Source organism: Cavia porcellus, unplaced genomic scaffold (assembly GCF_034190915.1).
Source record: "Cavia porcellus strain 051 isolate PalLab524CR breed Dunkin Hartley unplaced genomic scaffold, mCavPor4.1 scaffold_18, whole genome shotgun sequence".
Classification (NCBI taxonomy): Eukaryota; Metazoa; Chordata; class Mammalia; order Rodentia; family Caviidae; genus Cavia; species Cavia porcellus.
This window is the reverse complement of record NW_026947501.1, coordinates 14,186,333-14,203,464: the sequence shown is the minus strand read 5'-3', so window position 1 is coordinate 14,203,464 and position 17,132 is coordinate 14,186,333. Positions and strand designations below refer to the sequence as shown.

The 17,132-nt window shown below is 37.2% G+C and overlaps 1 long non-coding RNA gene across 3 annotated transcripts in view; it reads right to left on the bottom strand.

Moving 5' to 3' along the window:
• The window catches only part of LOC101787473 (uncharacterized), a 523,418-nt gene that overhangs the window by 17,164 nt on the left and 489,122 nt on the right, over positions 1–17,132 (bottom strand). For 2 of the 3 annotated variants that reach the window (XR_010040560.1, XR_010040558.1), the window contains 2 exons: positions 2,251–2,322; positions 1,762–1,929 (listed from right to left, as the gene is read on the bottom strand). The exons of the other annotated variant lie outside the window; for it this stretch is intronic. This is a non-coding gene — a long non-coding RNA (uncharacterized LOC101787473). The remainder of the gene's footprint in view (positions 1–1,761; positions 1,930–2,250; positions 2,323–17,132) is intronic. 3 annotated transcript variants of the gene reach the window in all.

Here is a 17,132-nt window from a genome sequence, read left to right as displayed (position 1 = left end):
TCTCCAGTGGCTATGTGGTGACAAAATGTGCATGGCACCTTTATCTTCTGCTCAGTTCTGGAAGGCTTCACTGTATGCACAGGAAGGCACCCTCTCCTTGCCCAGTCCAAGACCCTGATTCCCTGAGCACACTCAAAAGCCAAAATGATTTGGGTAAAGCAGTAAAAGTTCTGTGTGTTGTCTTAATTTGCTTAAACTCCAGATCTTCAGGCAAAGTGAAATCAATTCTAGTGGTTACTTTTTCTCTTCCGAAGTACTCTTGGCATTTTGTCTTTGCAACTGTTGGGATAGTCCTGTGACTCTGGGCAATTAATTATGCCTCACCGAGGCAGAATTTAAACAGGGAAACTCGTCAAGTAGCATGATCCACCTGCATCTACCTTATTTCTGGTATGAGAGACAAGAAGCAAATTTATGAATTGGAGTGGGGAGGTGCAGTACGTCCTCCCCCACCTCATCCCACGCTCCCTTCTTTCTTCTCTTGCCCTTCTTTCCTCCCTCTTTCCCTTTTACCTCATTTCTTTCCTTCCTTCTTATTAACCACAGCCAGTTCACCTACTCCAAGAACTCTGATGGAATTTTTATCGACAACATACGTTCAGACCGGAAGTACAGCTGCATAGCAAAAAAGGGGGCGGTGGGGGGTTGTGTTTTATAACACTCCAAACAGTCAGGACTGCTCTGGACAGAAGATAATGCAAACTAGCTTTGCTGGAAATGAGCTGCAAAATACCTTCATTTTCTACTACAGTGAAATCCTGATAAAATCACAACTGTTAAGGTCATACAGTATATCAGGTGGAATCACAGTCTTTAGAACTCCATTATTAATGCAGACAACCTCACAATCAAAGAGGATGAGAGCACAGTTTCCAGGTGCCAATGATTTGATCCTATCTTATTTGGCTGTTTACATTTAAATAATGTGACTGTATAAATTTAAATAATATAAACCACCAACAGATGGATCCCAGTGAAAAACTGTGCCTTTGCTAAACCCCTGAATGTACACTATACAGAGCTTTACAATTTATTTGAGCAGAGCTCATATTTTTTAAAAAAATGGGGAGGGGATAAAAAGAGACTCATTTCTTCTGCCATTATGGAAATAAAAGGAGTAGCACTTTAGTCGGTGGCTGGCTGTGCCAAGGAAACATGCAGTTCTCTAACCTCTGGTACAATGTACCCATAAGGTAGCAAGCATCAAAGCATATTAAAAGATATTAACTGCATATTTGCTTATGAACAAGATAAAAAGCTGTAGGGCCTCCAGGTTCTCAAGCTGTGAGTGGAACAGCTTTGCAATTTGCCTGCAAAACTGCATTTTGATCTTAATGAATATAAAATGGGTGCCATTAAAAGTAAAACAGATTATTTCGGGTCTTCCAGGGCCCATAGCTCTTTGCCGGCCTTGGAGGGCCACTATGATCTTTCATTAAAATCTCACAGCAGGGCTCCCTCACCAGCAAATCAAGCCTTGCAGTCTAGGAGATTGGCTACATTTAAAAGTAATTTTCAGAAATCTACACAGATTTTCAATTTGGTAATGAAAGCCATAAGAGAATGCAGGCGGCATTTTGTCGAATATTGTTACTGATCCAGCGCTCACATTCGTTAGAAATTAAACTGCCCCGTAACTATCGCACTGATGGCAGCTTGCCATTTCGGCAGTGTTCTAATCTGTGCTTGTTAATGAGTAGCATGTGCTAATTGTTGTCATCCTCACCACAGAGCAGCTCTTGCCTCCCAAACATATTTTACCTGCTCAGAGGTGGAGTCTTTCACTTTGTCACCTCTGACCAAGCTAGAGCTGAAGTTGCTAGAGACTTGTGACAAGACCATGTCCTCAGGCAGCAAGAGAGAGCACCAGATCAGCAAGTGCGTGCATCATTTTAGGTGGGCTTCAGTCAAACCTTACTGTTCAAAGTCCTGGAAGAGGAAAAACACGCACCCTTCACATGACTATCCAGGACAGTTTGAACAAGCCAGTCAACTCTGAGAACAACTAAGACAAAATCAGTGTAATATAAAGTTAGGGAGGGGCTGATGGTTAGCGGGGATGAAAGGCTGAACAGTCTAGGTTATGCCAAGTTCTTGCCAAAGCCAGGGAGAGAGCAGTTCTAATTCCTAAAACGGAAGTGGGACAGCTCTGGATTTCAAAGGCCAGTTTGACTTTGTGTTCCTTGCATCTGAAAGGCATGGAGGTATCCCCAAATGGATTTTCCTAGGGGGACAGGCATGTGGACTCACAACAATGTGGTTCCTGGGCAGGCAGGTGTTGCTAGTAAATTCAGCATCTTGACATGTGACACAAGTAGATATCTAAATAAAGAGAAGCATATAAAATAATTATGAATGAAAACATGATTTAATAGAAAACATTTTGCATAAGTGTATTCAAAGCATTCTGGGATTTTTGCCTTGATGTGTCCCCCTACTTGATATAAGAACTGAGGAAAGTTATTTTTCTGAGACCCTAAAAACAAAAACGTCAGATTATGCTTCCCTTTTGGAAAATGCATTCAATAAATTTTCTTTACTTGGCAATTCTCTTTACCTGGCACCTTTAGGGCAAAGCACTTGCCTGCACTAAAATGTGCCGCACAACAAGAACTGCTCTCCACTTTCTCTCTGACTGGATATAAATTTTTCCTGCTGATACAGAGAGAGTCTCCATTTAAAATAGCAATTCTCCTTGGCAGAGTGCTGGCCGCCACAAGACAGCATATATGCAAAAGATATGTTTATTTCAAGGGGGCCAAAGCAGGCACCTTGTGGCTCAGTGTAAGTCTGTCTTTGAGCTTCCAGCCCAAGAGAGTTTCCTCAGTGCACCAGAGCTATGCTTCTGTGGTTTCCACAAAGTACAATTTTAATTGAGTGGGATGTGTATGATTTTAAGAGAATGACACAGGACCCCCTAATAAGGTGCCACTGCTAATGCGCATTAGTATTTGAAGAGCAAACTCCGGTCAATTCCTTGTCTTTGTGGCCTCAGGAGACGGATGGGAATGAGATACAAACAATATGGTAAGCAGTTTTGAATCTGTTCCACCTGTAGGTGCTCTTCTAATTGCAGGAACCAATCCTGTAATGTGTTAGGTTTTATAAACGTCTAAAGTGACATTATAAGAAATTCTGCTGAATCCTCCTGAACTCTCAAGGCTGAGACTTCTTTTATTTTACCAATCGTTAGTTGTTCTGATATTCCACTGAGAGATTCCAGGTACATTCTGACAACTGTATACTATGAGGGCTCTTGTATCATTATTTTCAGGTGTGCTAAAATTGTAGGGAGCATGAATGACATCTTACCAATTTTGACTCTCAAGGATTTTTTAACAAGTTATGTTTTACGAGTTATAATGAGGTATAATTTTTATTTACTTTTTTCCAGAAACAATAGTTCTATGGAAACAAACATTGTCTCTGCATTAATACTTCGATCTTTATTAATTCTGTTAAAAAATATACATATTAACATACACATATACAGTAGGAGCAGGATTTTCTAAAAAGCAAATCAAAGAAAAATATTTATGGACTTGTAAAGGGACATAATGACAATTTTCAAGTAAGTTTGTTTATTTGTTTTACTATACTATGGCCATTTTTGTCTCAGCAATGAGAGAAAAGTAACCAAGACACTTACAAATTATTTTAGCAGTTTCAGTTTTTCAGGTCTCATACTTTGGCCTTTGATGAATTTTGAACTGATTTTAACAAGAGAGATAACAAGCTTGTTTCAGTCTTCTGAAAATTAATATCTGGTTTTCTCCACATCATTTTTTAAAGAAGCTGTATATATATATATATATATATATATATATATATATATAGTGCTTCTTTATTAATAATCAGATGTTTGTGGTTGTTTGAGTTTGTTTCTATATCCTCTATTCTATTACACTGGTGTTTCTATATGAACCTTAGAATTATTTTCTCTCATTTTGTGGGGAATGTCCTTAGAATTTTGGACAATGCACTGAATCTGTGGATCCCTTTTGGAAATGTGGCCATTCATATTCATACTGCCAATCAAGCAAGGAGGCCCCGTTCATCTTTTCCTGTCTTTAATTCCCATTAGTGTTCTGTAATTTTAATTTTAGTATTTTGTCTCCTTGGTTAGGTTGATCTTTTACATTTTTTAAGGCTATTATGAATGGAATTGTTTTTGATTGCATTATTAATGCACAGAAAAGCTATTTATTTTTTAAATGTTGACTTTGTATCCCATACAATTAATTTTTTAATTAAATGTTAAGGCTAAAACAACATTTTAGGGGATGAAAGGGAGCATTATGGATTGCAAATATAAACATCTTCTAAAATTTATATATCTTTTATAATTTTATTCTTAAATATAGATTGCTAATTCAAGGTTCATAATACACATAAAATTTTATCTGGAAAGAACCTTTTGAATACCATAGTCTCTGTTTTAATCAATTGAGGTCTTTATTTTGTTGACTTGTCAATAAAATATACTAAAGTCAGAACCTGTTGGAATTATATTTATCTATGATATATACAAATACCTGTATATTAACTCAACAAGCTTCATACAGTCATCACCTAGAGATAAATATATTTAATTCCAAAAGTTGTTTGGCAAATTGCTTTATAATTTGTGATTATTTTTTTCATAGAAACTTTACTTAAGCAATAATTTGGTTCCAAAGCAAACTCAGAAGAAACAAATTTATCACTATATTGCTAAAATCCAAACTGCCCCGTCCAGTCTTTCCTTCCAGGAAATAGAAAACTGTAAAATACAAAGTGAGTAAAGGATGGGGGGAGTAGATAAGGGATCAGTACAAAGAAAGTTATAGAAATCCATTTTCCTTTTTCCCTTTTCAGAGCTTGAGTTTTTCCCTGATTTGGGGACATAAACCTAGACCCAAGCCTAGACCCAAACATCTTTGGTCCAACAGTGCTCTAAACTGCCTCTAGATCCTAATTCAAGTGTGAACAAATTTAGTTTCTAGTACTTCCAGTCCAACTACCTCCCATCTGTCCTCCTAGGACTATCATATTCCAAATGATTTAATCTGATGTAAGAAATGAGAAGCAAAGACGAGCTGGAAAGCAGTGAGGAAGTCATGTTTCCAGGTAGGCTCTCCTACTCCGGTTTTGAATACATAAGTTCAGTAATTGGGCACGCTATGCAACATGCAGATCTAACTCATGCAGAACTCGGTTCCAGCAGTAATACTGGCATCACATCACAGTCTCTACAACGCACAATCCCGTAGAAGAAGTCTAACAGTGAGGAACAGCACGCAGTTTATGTGTGGGCTGTGACAGGCAGCAAGGTGCACTGATATGTAAGGGAATTATGATCACAGAAGACCCTGCTGAGTATTTCCACTGCATTTATCATCCTGCCTGAGGTTCCCAATAATAAGCTTGTCATATATGCAGAATGGACTTCTACCTTGAGAAGGTAAGAATACATAAGAAGTATAAATCTGTGATTGCAGCTTATTAAAGGAGGGAGCTTTTAAAATTATATTTAAAATAGAATACCTTGAAAATATAGAAGAAAAATATTTTTAAGGAGCCAGAAAAATTTGATTCTGTTGTCAAGAGAGTAAGAAGAAGAAATTCTAGTCTACAATGTGCATGTATATTTGTGGGGGGCCATTAGATAATGGTATTATATTGGGAGATACTTTCATAAGTAGTAACTAGATATGTCTGTAAAGGTGGCTTAAAAAAAAACCCTCTTATTCAACACAGAATAGAAAAAACTTCTAGAACAGTTACATTGAAAGAGTTTTAAAATCTTCTTCAGGAAGCATATGTTAAAAAAAGGAATTGTTGGCCTCCACTCAAGTTTATAGGTTCATATTTAGATCTTTTGAGACAAAAGGAAATGAAATATTTTCCTGGGATATAAATGTAAAATCCGTGAAAAGATGACACACTTCTGGCTTCCCATGTGACAACCAATGCTGTCTCTAGAAGACACACTTACTTCCCTTAGAACAGTGGTGGTGAACCCCTTTAAGAAGTGCCCAAATTATAATACCAAATGTAGTTATTTATCACAAAGTGCCAATCCTGCAATGAAACCTGAGCACTGAGGTTTTAGTTTAGAAAAAAAACCAACTACATTAACATCTTTTGCCTTAAAAGAAAGATAACACACATGCCACAGGTTGGCGTCCACTGACCCGGGGGCACGCAGGCCACATCAGAAGCAGCAGGGAAGGGGCACACGGGCACTAGAGGCATCTGTCTCTGGGTTTGGTTGAGATCATGGAGGCTTTGGGAAATAGTGGTGTGAAAGAAGACATGATTTTTCTGAATTCTGCCTCTGATAGGAAAGAGTCTTCTGCACAGGGCAAAATGAGTCTTTGAAGATTAAGGAAAATTTGTATGACTAAAATAAAAATCCACAAACCAAGAAAACTAACGAAGCTTAAAAGGGCAAACAATTATGTCAAGCTTTCAAGTATGATACTAAGTTGCACCATGAAAATAATTTAGAGAGCAACAATACATTTGCCCTATATGTTCATATACAACAATTAACAGACTACACTACAGTGAATATGTAATTCCATTTTGACCAAGGAGTAAGGTTTGAATGATGAGCTAAAATCGATGAGAAATTTGAAAAAAAAGTTAGAGTTGGTTGTGTTCATAGAAATATAATTCTAGACATAGGCATTTATCCTAGCATTTAGGAAAGCAGACATTAACATAGAGAAATTGTAGAGATAATCTCATGACTGAATTGTTTTACAGTAAAATAAGCCCATGTTTACTATTCTGAAAAAAATAATCCCAGATTATTCAGTGTTATATAAAAAAACAGTATAACATAAAAAGAGCATTCCTTTTCCCTTGTTAAAGCTATTGAATGTAGGACGTAAAGGGACATATACCCCAAACAGAAGTCTGAAAATGTGGTGACATGCCAACATAAAAAAGTGCTGTAAGAATAATCCCAGCCTGACCATAGGCTGAAAAGCTGCCAAGGGCAACATAATGCTATTTGAAGCTTTGTTTATAAAGAAGAACATAGGTACACTGATTGGGGCACCCAGCAAAACACTAACAGATGTCACAGAAAAACCAGAGCGACTCAACTCCTATTTTGATTTTGTGGTCTCTATCAAGAAGAATAATCTTCAAACTGGAGAGGGCAGAGCAGGGTTGAGAGGGAACTCAAGCCCAAGATAAGTCAAGACCTACTAAGTTATCACCTAGTTGCTTTAAATAAGTTCGAGGCTCCAAGCCAAACAAATTATTTCTCAGGTTACTGAATGAACTTACAATATGATTCAGATGGGACTGCGGAAAACCTCCCAGTAATTTTTGGAATCATATTGAAATGGTAGTCTATAAAAAGAAAAACTTTTAATTTGTAAAACCAGAAAACTGCCCAAAAATATCCCTAGCAAAATCCTAGAGCAAATTATCACATGCATGGATTGTTTCTGTTGAAAATGAAGTGGCAGTCACCCTAAGCCAGCCAGGCTTGACTTGGTTCCTGCCTGCCGCAACAGGCTCTCTCTCCCTGGTTCCTAACCGTACACTCCTTCCTTTCCTGTTTTTGTTTTGTTTTGTTTCTTTGGTTTGTTTCATTGCTGTTGCTGATGGTTGTTTCTCCCTTTCTGTTTCCTAGCTTGACTAGCCAAGCAGTTTAGATGAATTACTCTCAGCTTTAGGACATTTAATACATTATTGCATAACGCATTATTAAACTGGAAAAAATTAAAATGCCTGTGTAATTAGAGAATCAAAACTGGTTTAATAAATGTTCCCAAAGAACACTTGTTAATTAATTGAGGGCAATCTGGAGCATTCTCTGGTGAGATGTGCCCTTTGGACTTCGTTTTACCCTTTTATTCTTTCCTTTGTTCTTCCTCTTCTTCTGCAAAGTTCTCCTTTAAGACCTGCGGTAGTCCATGAAAATATATGCTCATGTATTTGTCTCAATTAGACTTCAGAAATGAACTAGTGCCGACTCTGTATGAGTCAGATATAATACTTCCTTTAAGTAGCTCATAGTTTAATGGAAGAGGCGGGGGAAGTAACAGAGTTCAACAAATACAACGTAGTGTGATACAGGAAGAATGAAAAATCAATTTCTTATGTCTCGACATTTTGAGGACACTATATGAAAAACTTTATATTTTCATCCTTCAGAAAAAAATAAGAGACGGCTATGGTTTTTCCAGGAGTACAGATGAAAAAGATTTGGCCCAGAGAGATTCATTAAGATCGCGATCAAACCTTGCATAGATATGAAACCAAATTCAAAGGCAGGTCCACTGAGTTCCAAAGCCAATGCAGTATTATAGCCAACTGCAAGCATATGAGTCAAGATAAGTAGAGCACTGATTGTAGTTCACTGAGTGTTCCGGAGAGGGAGTGTTCAAGACCACTTCCCAGAACCTGGCTTGAGAGAGACTCAACTGTAGTTTGGATCTCAAATGTACCACCAAAGCCTGCACGTTGAAAGGCTGGTACCTGCCATGCCATCCTACTGGAAGGTAGTGGAAATTTACTATGTAGGGTGCAGATGTAGGAAGTTAGGTCACTGTGTGTGCTCTTGAAGGAGGAATTGGGATAGTGGCCCCTTCATCTTTTTCTTCTGTCTCTGTTTCTTAGCCTCCATGAGGTGAGCGGTCTCCTCCACCACCCGTTCCTCCAGGATGTACTGTGCTGTACTGTGCTGACACAGGCCCAGTGACAAAGAGGCCAAGTGACTATGGACTGAAACTTCTGAAACCATGAGCCAAATAAACCTTTACTTCTACGAGCTTATTATCTCAGGTATTTTGTCACAGTGGTGGAAGTTGATTTTAATAATTCGTTTCAAAAGTTGCCAGAGTATTAAAGAAGAAATTTTATTCAGAGAGAATGATATGTGCAAAATCAAGGAGGCTTGTCGGGAGGGTTTGTGTATGGCTGCACAATTTAGGAATTGGAAAGAGTCAGTTTGTTACAAAAGAAAAAAAACAAAGAGAAGCAACCTTAGCAGACTTATGTTCACTCTGTCTCTGTTTCTCTCTCTCTCTCTGTCCATCTTTCATCTAGTAATGCATACAGAGTAGACATTTTATGAAAAAGATATATTTTTAAACCCTTATAAACAATATAGGAGGTTTTAGTGTAAATTTCCTTAGTATTTTATTTTTTGTATCTTATTATCTGACTTATTCCGAACTTTCAATGTGTTCTTTCTATTTCAATTTTCCTGTCTATATTCAACAAATGCACTTCATTTTATACATAAAATGAGTTCTTATAAATTTGTATGATTTTTTCAGTAAATGAAATATTATATTAAAGATAGTAAGAAAATTCTTTTTTAAAAGAACCTTATGTGAAATTGCTTTATAAAGCAAATAATGACCCTATAACCAATCTTTTGCTAAATCTAGATTACCATATATCAGATTTGACTAAAAAAGATACATCTGTACTTTACTTTTACATCTGTCTTTGAACTGTACAACATAATATTATGCCAATTTGAAATGCCATGATTTTTATACTGTTTTAAGTGTCACAACACAATCTTAGAAAGTAAATTAGTTTCTATGTCATGCTTATTCATGCTTCCTTTACTTTAGTGGAAATTTAGAGTTGTTGCTGCCTTATCCCTTAATTTGGGAGGGTTGAAAATAAGTTACAAAGTCAGATATTCATCCTTTATGCAGGAACACCAATGTGCCACTTTTGCACTTGGTACGCATTTGCAAATTTAATTTTACAATAAATTTCTGAGATATGAACAATTGCCTGACTATTTTACAAATGAGGACACTGAGGCTCAGAAACATTTAACATCTATAGTTTACAAGTTATGCTCCAATCATATTAGCTGACTTAATTCCCGCCAACACTATTGATGTATAATTGACACATAAAATTGTCTATACTTAGGTTTTCAGTGTGATAGTTGATACATCACGCAGTGTGAAATTACTAGCACACTGAGGTCATTTACCAAATCTAATGTGCTTATGTGTGTGTCTCTGTGCATGTGCATGTATGTGGTGACAGCATGTAAGATCATTACCTTAGCAAATTTTAAGTATATGCCAGTATTACTAACCATAGTCACCCTGCTATACATTAATTTTCTAGAACTTATCATCTTACATAATTGAAATTTCATACTCATGATCAACATCTCTACATTTCCCTCACCTCGGCCTCAGGAAGGCAATATCCTCCTCTTTGTTTCTAATAGTTCCGTGTTTTAGATTCTAGAATCAGGTAATTTTGTCTTTCTGTGCTTGGCTTATTTCATTTAACATAATGTCTTTCATCTACATCTATATTGTAAATGACAAGATATCCTTTTTAAAAATCTGAATAATATTCTCCTTTTCATTTAAATATGCACATCACATCTTTTTATTTGTCTATGGATACTTGAGTTTTACCACATTTTGGCTTTATAAGTAACGTTACAATAAACATAAAAATTCAAATATCTCTTAGAGATACTAATTTCATTTCATTTGGATATAAACTCAGGAATGAGACTACGAGGTCATAATGTAGTTCAAACTTTAATTTTAACTATTGAAGAATTTCTTTACTATTTCTAAGTCTCACCAACAGCTTCCAAGAGTTCCATTTTTCTACTTTCTCTCAATAATTATTATGTTTTGTGTTTGGGTAATAGTTATTTTCATAAGTAAGAGATGATATATGGCATTAATTTGCATTTCCTAGATGTCTAATAATAAGAATTTTTCACATTTTTCAAATAACCTATAGGCCACTTATATTTCTTCCTTTGAGAAATATCTAATTACACCCTTAACCTATTTTTAAGAGGGGTATTGTTATGGTTAATGAGTTGAGTTCCTTAAATATCCTGTATATTAATACCTTATCAGATGTAGAAGTTTTAAATACATTTCCCATTCTGCAGGTTGTTTTTTCACTCAAATGATTACTTTCTTTGCTTTGTAGAAGATTTTAGTTTCATACAATTACATTGTCTGGTTTTGTTTTATTGCTTTCAGAGTCATTTCTAAAAAGCCATTGCACAGAACTATCTCAAGAAGCTTCTTTCTCAAGTTTCCTTTTACAGGTTTATCTTGATTATTTTCTCTCCTTGCTGGGACAAAATATCCAGCACCCCAAATAAAGGAAGGAAAAGTTTATTTAGTTTACAGTTTGTGGAGGTTTCAGTCCATAGTCAGCTGGCTCCAAGGCAGGCTGGCATGGCACAGAGACAACATTTTGAGACAGTAGCTAGCAAAAGCAGCCAGAACAAAAAGGAAGAGCAAGCTCCTTTCCCTCTTTATATTGTACACAGAGCACCTCCCACCTCCAGAGCTGGTATAGAACTCAGAAAATTTGCTTGCCTTCCTCTTGCCCAGGACTAGGATATTTACAGTATAAGAACCCTGGCCCCCTGCTGAGTCTCTACCTTAATCTTCTAAACTTCTCAAGTTGACACAATACATCAACCATAATAGGGTTGTAAAGCTGTAGCTCATATATTTAAGTCTTCCAACCATTTTGAGTATTTATGTGTGTGTGGTATTTATTAAGTGTATACTTTCATTCTACCCTGTGTGGGATATCAATTTTACTAATAATATTAAGGAGATTACCATTTCTCTATTACGCGTTTTTGGTCAAGTCAGCCTGATCTACACAATAACTACTATTGTGTATTTTTTTAATTGGACTAATGAACATTAAGAAAAATTCCTCACAAAAGGTTACAAAGGATTGGTTGAGTGTTGGTGGGGAAAACTTCATTTTCCAGAATCCAAAGAGATTTTGATAATTTCCTTGCCATCATGATAGTTACTTGTTTATATTGGACCTTGGTTTTCTCAGCTGTGAAACGAAATGACTAAGGTTTTCTCTGACAAGTATATTAAAGCTGTACTATTGTACTAAGATGAGCCATTACCCATACTGTGTATCAGTCAGATTTTGGTCACAGCTGCACATTACATAACACACATAATTTAGAAGTTTATTTGGCTCATGGTTTCAGAAGATTCATTCAGCTCTTGGTCAGCTAGCTCCAAGGCAAGAACATCATGGTGTAGGCAAGTAGTACCATGTGAGCACTGGGGTATGGTTTGATTCTGTGCAGGTTATACTTCCTGATAATCGGAAGTGGAGGTTAAGCCATGGTGTGAAATGACCTCAAATAATTGCAAAAACACCCTAAGTGGAGAGGTAACCACAAATTAATCACGAAGAAGAACTATGGATGTGTCCCAGGTGTCCTTGGGTTGACCTACCCACAGGAGCCCATGGTTAAAACTTCATTCATATGCAGTGAATCTCATGTATCATGTTAATTATTGACAAATGATGGGAAAACACACATAGGACTCAAAATTAAAAGGAGTGCAAGTAGCATAAACCATGAATACGCAGGTGGGCATTAACTATCCTAAAACAGGAAGCATGATAAAATGAAAGAAACTGGAACAAAGGAACTTATTACTCACATCCTGGTGATGGTCCAGCTTGTCTGTTAGCCATATATTACTTTTCAATGAACACTTTAGCTTTGAAACCACTTTTTCATTTGCATGTGAACCAGTTCTTCTCCCTGGGTCACCAAGAACCAGGAAAAGCAGGTGATGACTGGAGAAGGGCTTGGTGGAACCAAATGTCTTGGTTTGTGGTGGGGAGGAAGCTGAGCAGCAGAGCAGTACAAGAAAGGAACAGGCAGGAGGCCACATACAGGGCCCGGGGCCATGTAGCCTTGAGCTATCCAAATGCATGCCTACGTGTGGCAGCTCCCAGCGTGACCTAACCGACACAGTCAAGCTTAGCTGGACCCCCTTTTAAATATTTTAATATTGTCTTACAAGGAAGTTAACTTCCTAAAAACAGCATGCGCATTATAAGAATGCCCTCTTCACAGGCTAAGTAAAACAATTTTAAAGGAGCTAAAACAAAGAAAAATTTAATTTTGCCTTTGTAGTTGCTACAGATCAGGCTGCTATCCTCAGGCAGCTTTGTTCCAACACCAAAGATTTTTTTATCAGCGAAAAAAAAAAACAAAAAAAAAACAAAAAAACAGCTGGCATTTAAGATCTAAAAGGGAAAATTCAGATCTTTACTGATTTGCCCAGACCACTGGTGTTAGAAAGTATGAGTTTCAGAGATGAAAGTTGTTTTGCTTTGTTTTTATCTTTATTTATTTATTTTTAGGGTCCTGGGGATGAACCTCATGACCTCATGCTTACCAGGCAAGCACGTGAGCCACTGAGCTAAATCCCCAGCCTCTTCTCTTTTTTCTGTATGAAAGTGAGGGCCTCATGCTGGCCAGGCAAACACTGTGCTGCTGGGCTAAGTGTCTGGCCCCAGAGATGGAAGTCATGTGCTTGGTCCTTTCCACAAATTATGCTAGAGCCAACACATACTTCGTATCCAGCACAGGAGCACACTAGCTTGTCCAACTTTGCCATTCATAAAGTAAAGGACACCAAGTTTAGGATTAGCTCTACTTTTCTTCTTTACTGTTATGATCAAGGTGACATATAAATAGATACAATAAAATGATTTTTTTCCATAGGTGTCTTCTCAGTGTCATTAAAATGTAGGAAGGCTAAAAGATACAGGGCATTCACAGATTTTGCTCCTGAAGTCACAAAATGCACATAAGCAATTTCTTCATTTGACCAAAATAAATGGTAATCACGCACAAAAAAATATAACTTTGGTATCCCTGACTTGGCTGAAACAGCTTAAGGGCCCAAACTTAATAGACTTTTTTTTTACCTATTAAGAGCTTGGCATGGGTTGTATCACCTGTCAGAACCCGTAGCCATGTCTAAACCACAGACACAGAGCTGCCCTGGATCTGTGACCTTAGCAGACAAAATAATAGGACACAGAATATTATAAGACTCCCAAGGAAAGAACTTTAAAGACAGTGTTCACTTTGCTTTGTGGTATTTTACAGAAGACAATTAAACATTAAGAATAAGTTGGAACTTAAATAAAATGCTTAAGAGTAAAGCAGATTTCTCATCTTCCAAAGGCCAAGAAAAGCTGTGCCTAAGAAACAATTATCAGATGATATTATGACTGGATTAATGATGTTTCACATTCACTATATTTATAAAAAAAAAGTGAAGGGAAAGAATAGGAATATAAGGAGCACATAAGTGTTTTCTATAAATCTTAAAAGCTAAAAGAAAACATTTTTAAGAAAATGAAGGTTATAATAGTATAGTTATTTATAAGTCCCTAATGTCCCCCAAAAAACCAGTGCTACAACTTAGGAAAATTTAATACAGTTTGTTAACATGAGAAAACTGTATGTGTGTGCACATGTGTACCAATGTGCACACATGTGTAGCTCACTGTGCAACAGAAAGAGCAAGAGAAGAAAAGTGTGGTAAAGAGGTTCATCTCAATGCTCTGTGTTCTGCCAAGTATGTTAAGCCATTCTTATTTTAGACAATTGTTTTTGTAATAGATATACTAAAGGTGATCATTTTATTTTATTGCTAGTCATTGCTGACTGAGATATTGTGTCAGATGAAAGTAATTACCATGACTATATTACTTTTGTAACCTGTTCTGTGTTGGATCACAAGTACTTGTAGTATGAAATTCTGTTACCCTGTTTTAAAAACATCACATGCTGCTATGCTCTGACCTTACTTTCATAAAGAAATGCAATGGTTTTGCTGTTTCTTCTTAATTCTCCCTGGCTCTTTTTATCTTTAAATGTGTATATTTTTGCATCTATACAGTTTACAGGAACACGCTAACCTTGTGTGATGATATAAAGATAACAAACATCGAACACTGTGATAACTAATCTGAGTATTATAAGCAAGGAAATGGAGCAAATCATTTTAGCCAAATACTAATAAAAACAATCTATATCATCTCTAAGAAAGGAAGAAAATACAGAAGAAAAAAATATGAAGTGAAGGTTGATTTCCAAAGCGGCAAAGAGAAAGGCGACCTTGTACGCTTGATTTTCCTCCATAATTAAAATTCTTTCATCCTGCCCTGACACCTCGCAGCCACTATCCTATTTATGTCCGTAAGTTTTCCTTGAGAAACTCACCCAGCTCTCCACAGGCACTGGTCCAGAAGAAGGTGGCGGAGACAACACATTTAAGCAGCACCGTTCCGAGAACAACCTGTTTTCAGTCATACATGCTGGACACAGTGTTCCTTACTTGAATGTTCATCAAAACCTGCGTGACACAAGTTCTCACTCCTCAAGAGACAGACACCTGAGAGTCACATATATTCGATTTTTTTCTTTAATTCATTTCCTTTTTAGTTTTATTTGACCCAGGTTTCCTGGGTCAAACTCCTTAGAAAGCCTGGCTTTTTGGAGTATTGTCAATGTTACTACTAAGGATTCAGAGAGCTGAATTTGCTACCCGAAAAAAGAAAACTCCAAATCCACCAAACAACTAACAGAGAGTTCAGTTCAGTCATTCTAAAGTTCCCCAGTGCTCTCAGGGTGTGTATGATACTCCTAAAGTCTGAGCATGTTGGTAACTGGTGATGAGCAGAATATCTTTGAACCTCTGATATTATCAGAAATAATGTTTAGTAGATGATTCTCTCAGCTCACATATTTTACAAAGTCTGTCTGATTCTATACCAAAATCATATAAAACTAATAACTTCACAACTGATTTAGTCTTCAGAAATTAAGACACTAATTCACCTGAAACTAAACTAAAGTTTCCACAAAATGTGGTCACTAACAGTTGTGGTAACCTCAGCTGAAGGTTCAGAATACCTCACAGCCAGTGTGTGCTTACTTTTCTGTTCCTATAAGGGATGGAGGTTGGAGGCTTGGTGGAAGTGACCAGGACAGTTATTAATAAGGAGACTCTTTGAAGCCGCAGGAGTAGATGAGCTCTATCAAGGGTGTGAAGCCAGGGAGCCACATATGAGGCTAACTGCACAGCGTGTTCTCTCTAGGCAGAAGGGAGAGCGGTGGGGAGGACAGAGGTGGAGCACTGAGGAGCACATTGTGTCAAGGAGGTTGGGGGTCAATCTAAGGGTGCAGCCCGCTGGCCAAGTGCTGGAGACTGGCCAAAGGCATGGCTCCTAGCCGAGCACTGGCTCCAGGGGCCTGCCACAAGGTCCCTTTCAGTAACACAATAAGCAAAGATGCATGATTTCAAGGGGTTTAAGGAATGAATATGAGAACAGTGAACGTAAGGGTCCAGGAGGGCCCACGTCCATTTTCTGTTTGAATGTTGAGGGACAACAAATTTGAGGATATCCAGCTGATCCAGCAGAGCCCAACAAGTTGCATAATTCAAAATGCAAGTTATCTACATTAAAAAAAAAAAAAAACATTAGAAATCTGTTTCTAGCCAATATGGGGTAACTAAAAGTAAAAACAGTATCATACCAAGGCATGGAGTATTTTTACTTGTGACATGCATATGATGGGAAAATTCAGAGAAACAGGCCTTATTATGGCTAACATTCTTAGCAGGGACATTTGAAGTTTCCTAGTTCTTTCAGGTATGATTCCGAAGTCTTACAGGAGAGATCCTATTGCTATTCCTATAATACCCGCAAGGGTAATACATCTGGCCTGGCGCACAATGAATGAAGAGGGGACACATGCTTTCTGACACGTTCCCATCCTCCAACCCCATTTTACTTCCACATCAAATTAATTCTCCAACAGGAGCGTGCCTGAAACACAGAACTTGGAACAAGATTTGGATAAACACATACTTTTAAAAATATAAATGGATTTTTCAATGTATTGTGTCCTAAATAGCTTTATCTGAAGGATGTTAAAGGGCCACCAGCAAACGCAGGATTACCCTACTTTATTCTAGTGACTCCAACTACAAAAGTCATCTTAGGTGTCCAACTTTAACATCTTCCTGAAGGTAAGCATGTATTTCACCCACGTCAGCACTGCTTTCCTGTGAGATATCCAAAGACAATTCCTGTCTGAAGCTGTGGGTCTCCACTAAACATCGTAAGACTGATATGTAAACTGCAGGTCTGCTAGAGTAATCATATCCATTTTTAGTGCCAAAAAATCTAAAGTAACATCTTTATAAAGGATAATTAACTAAGTTAATACAGTAATAAGTGGAATGCACAATAAGAATATGTACTAAAATCTCTGCTTTGTGTAAAGCAGAACTGGTGTT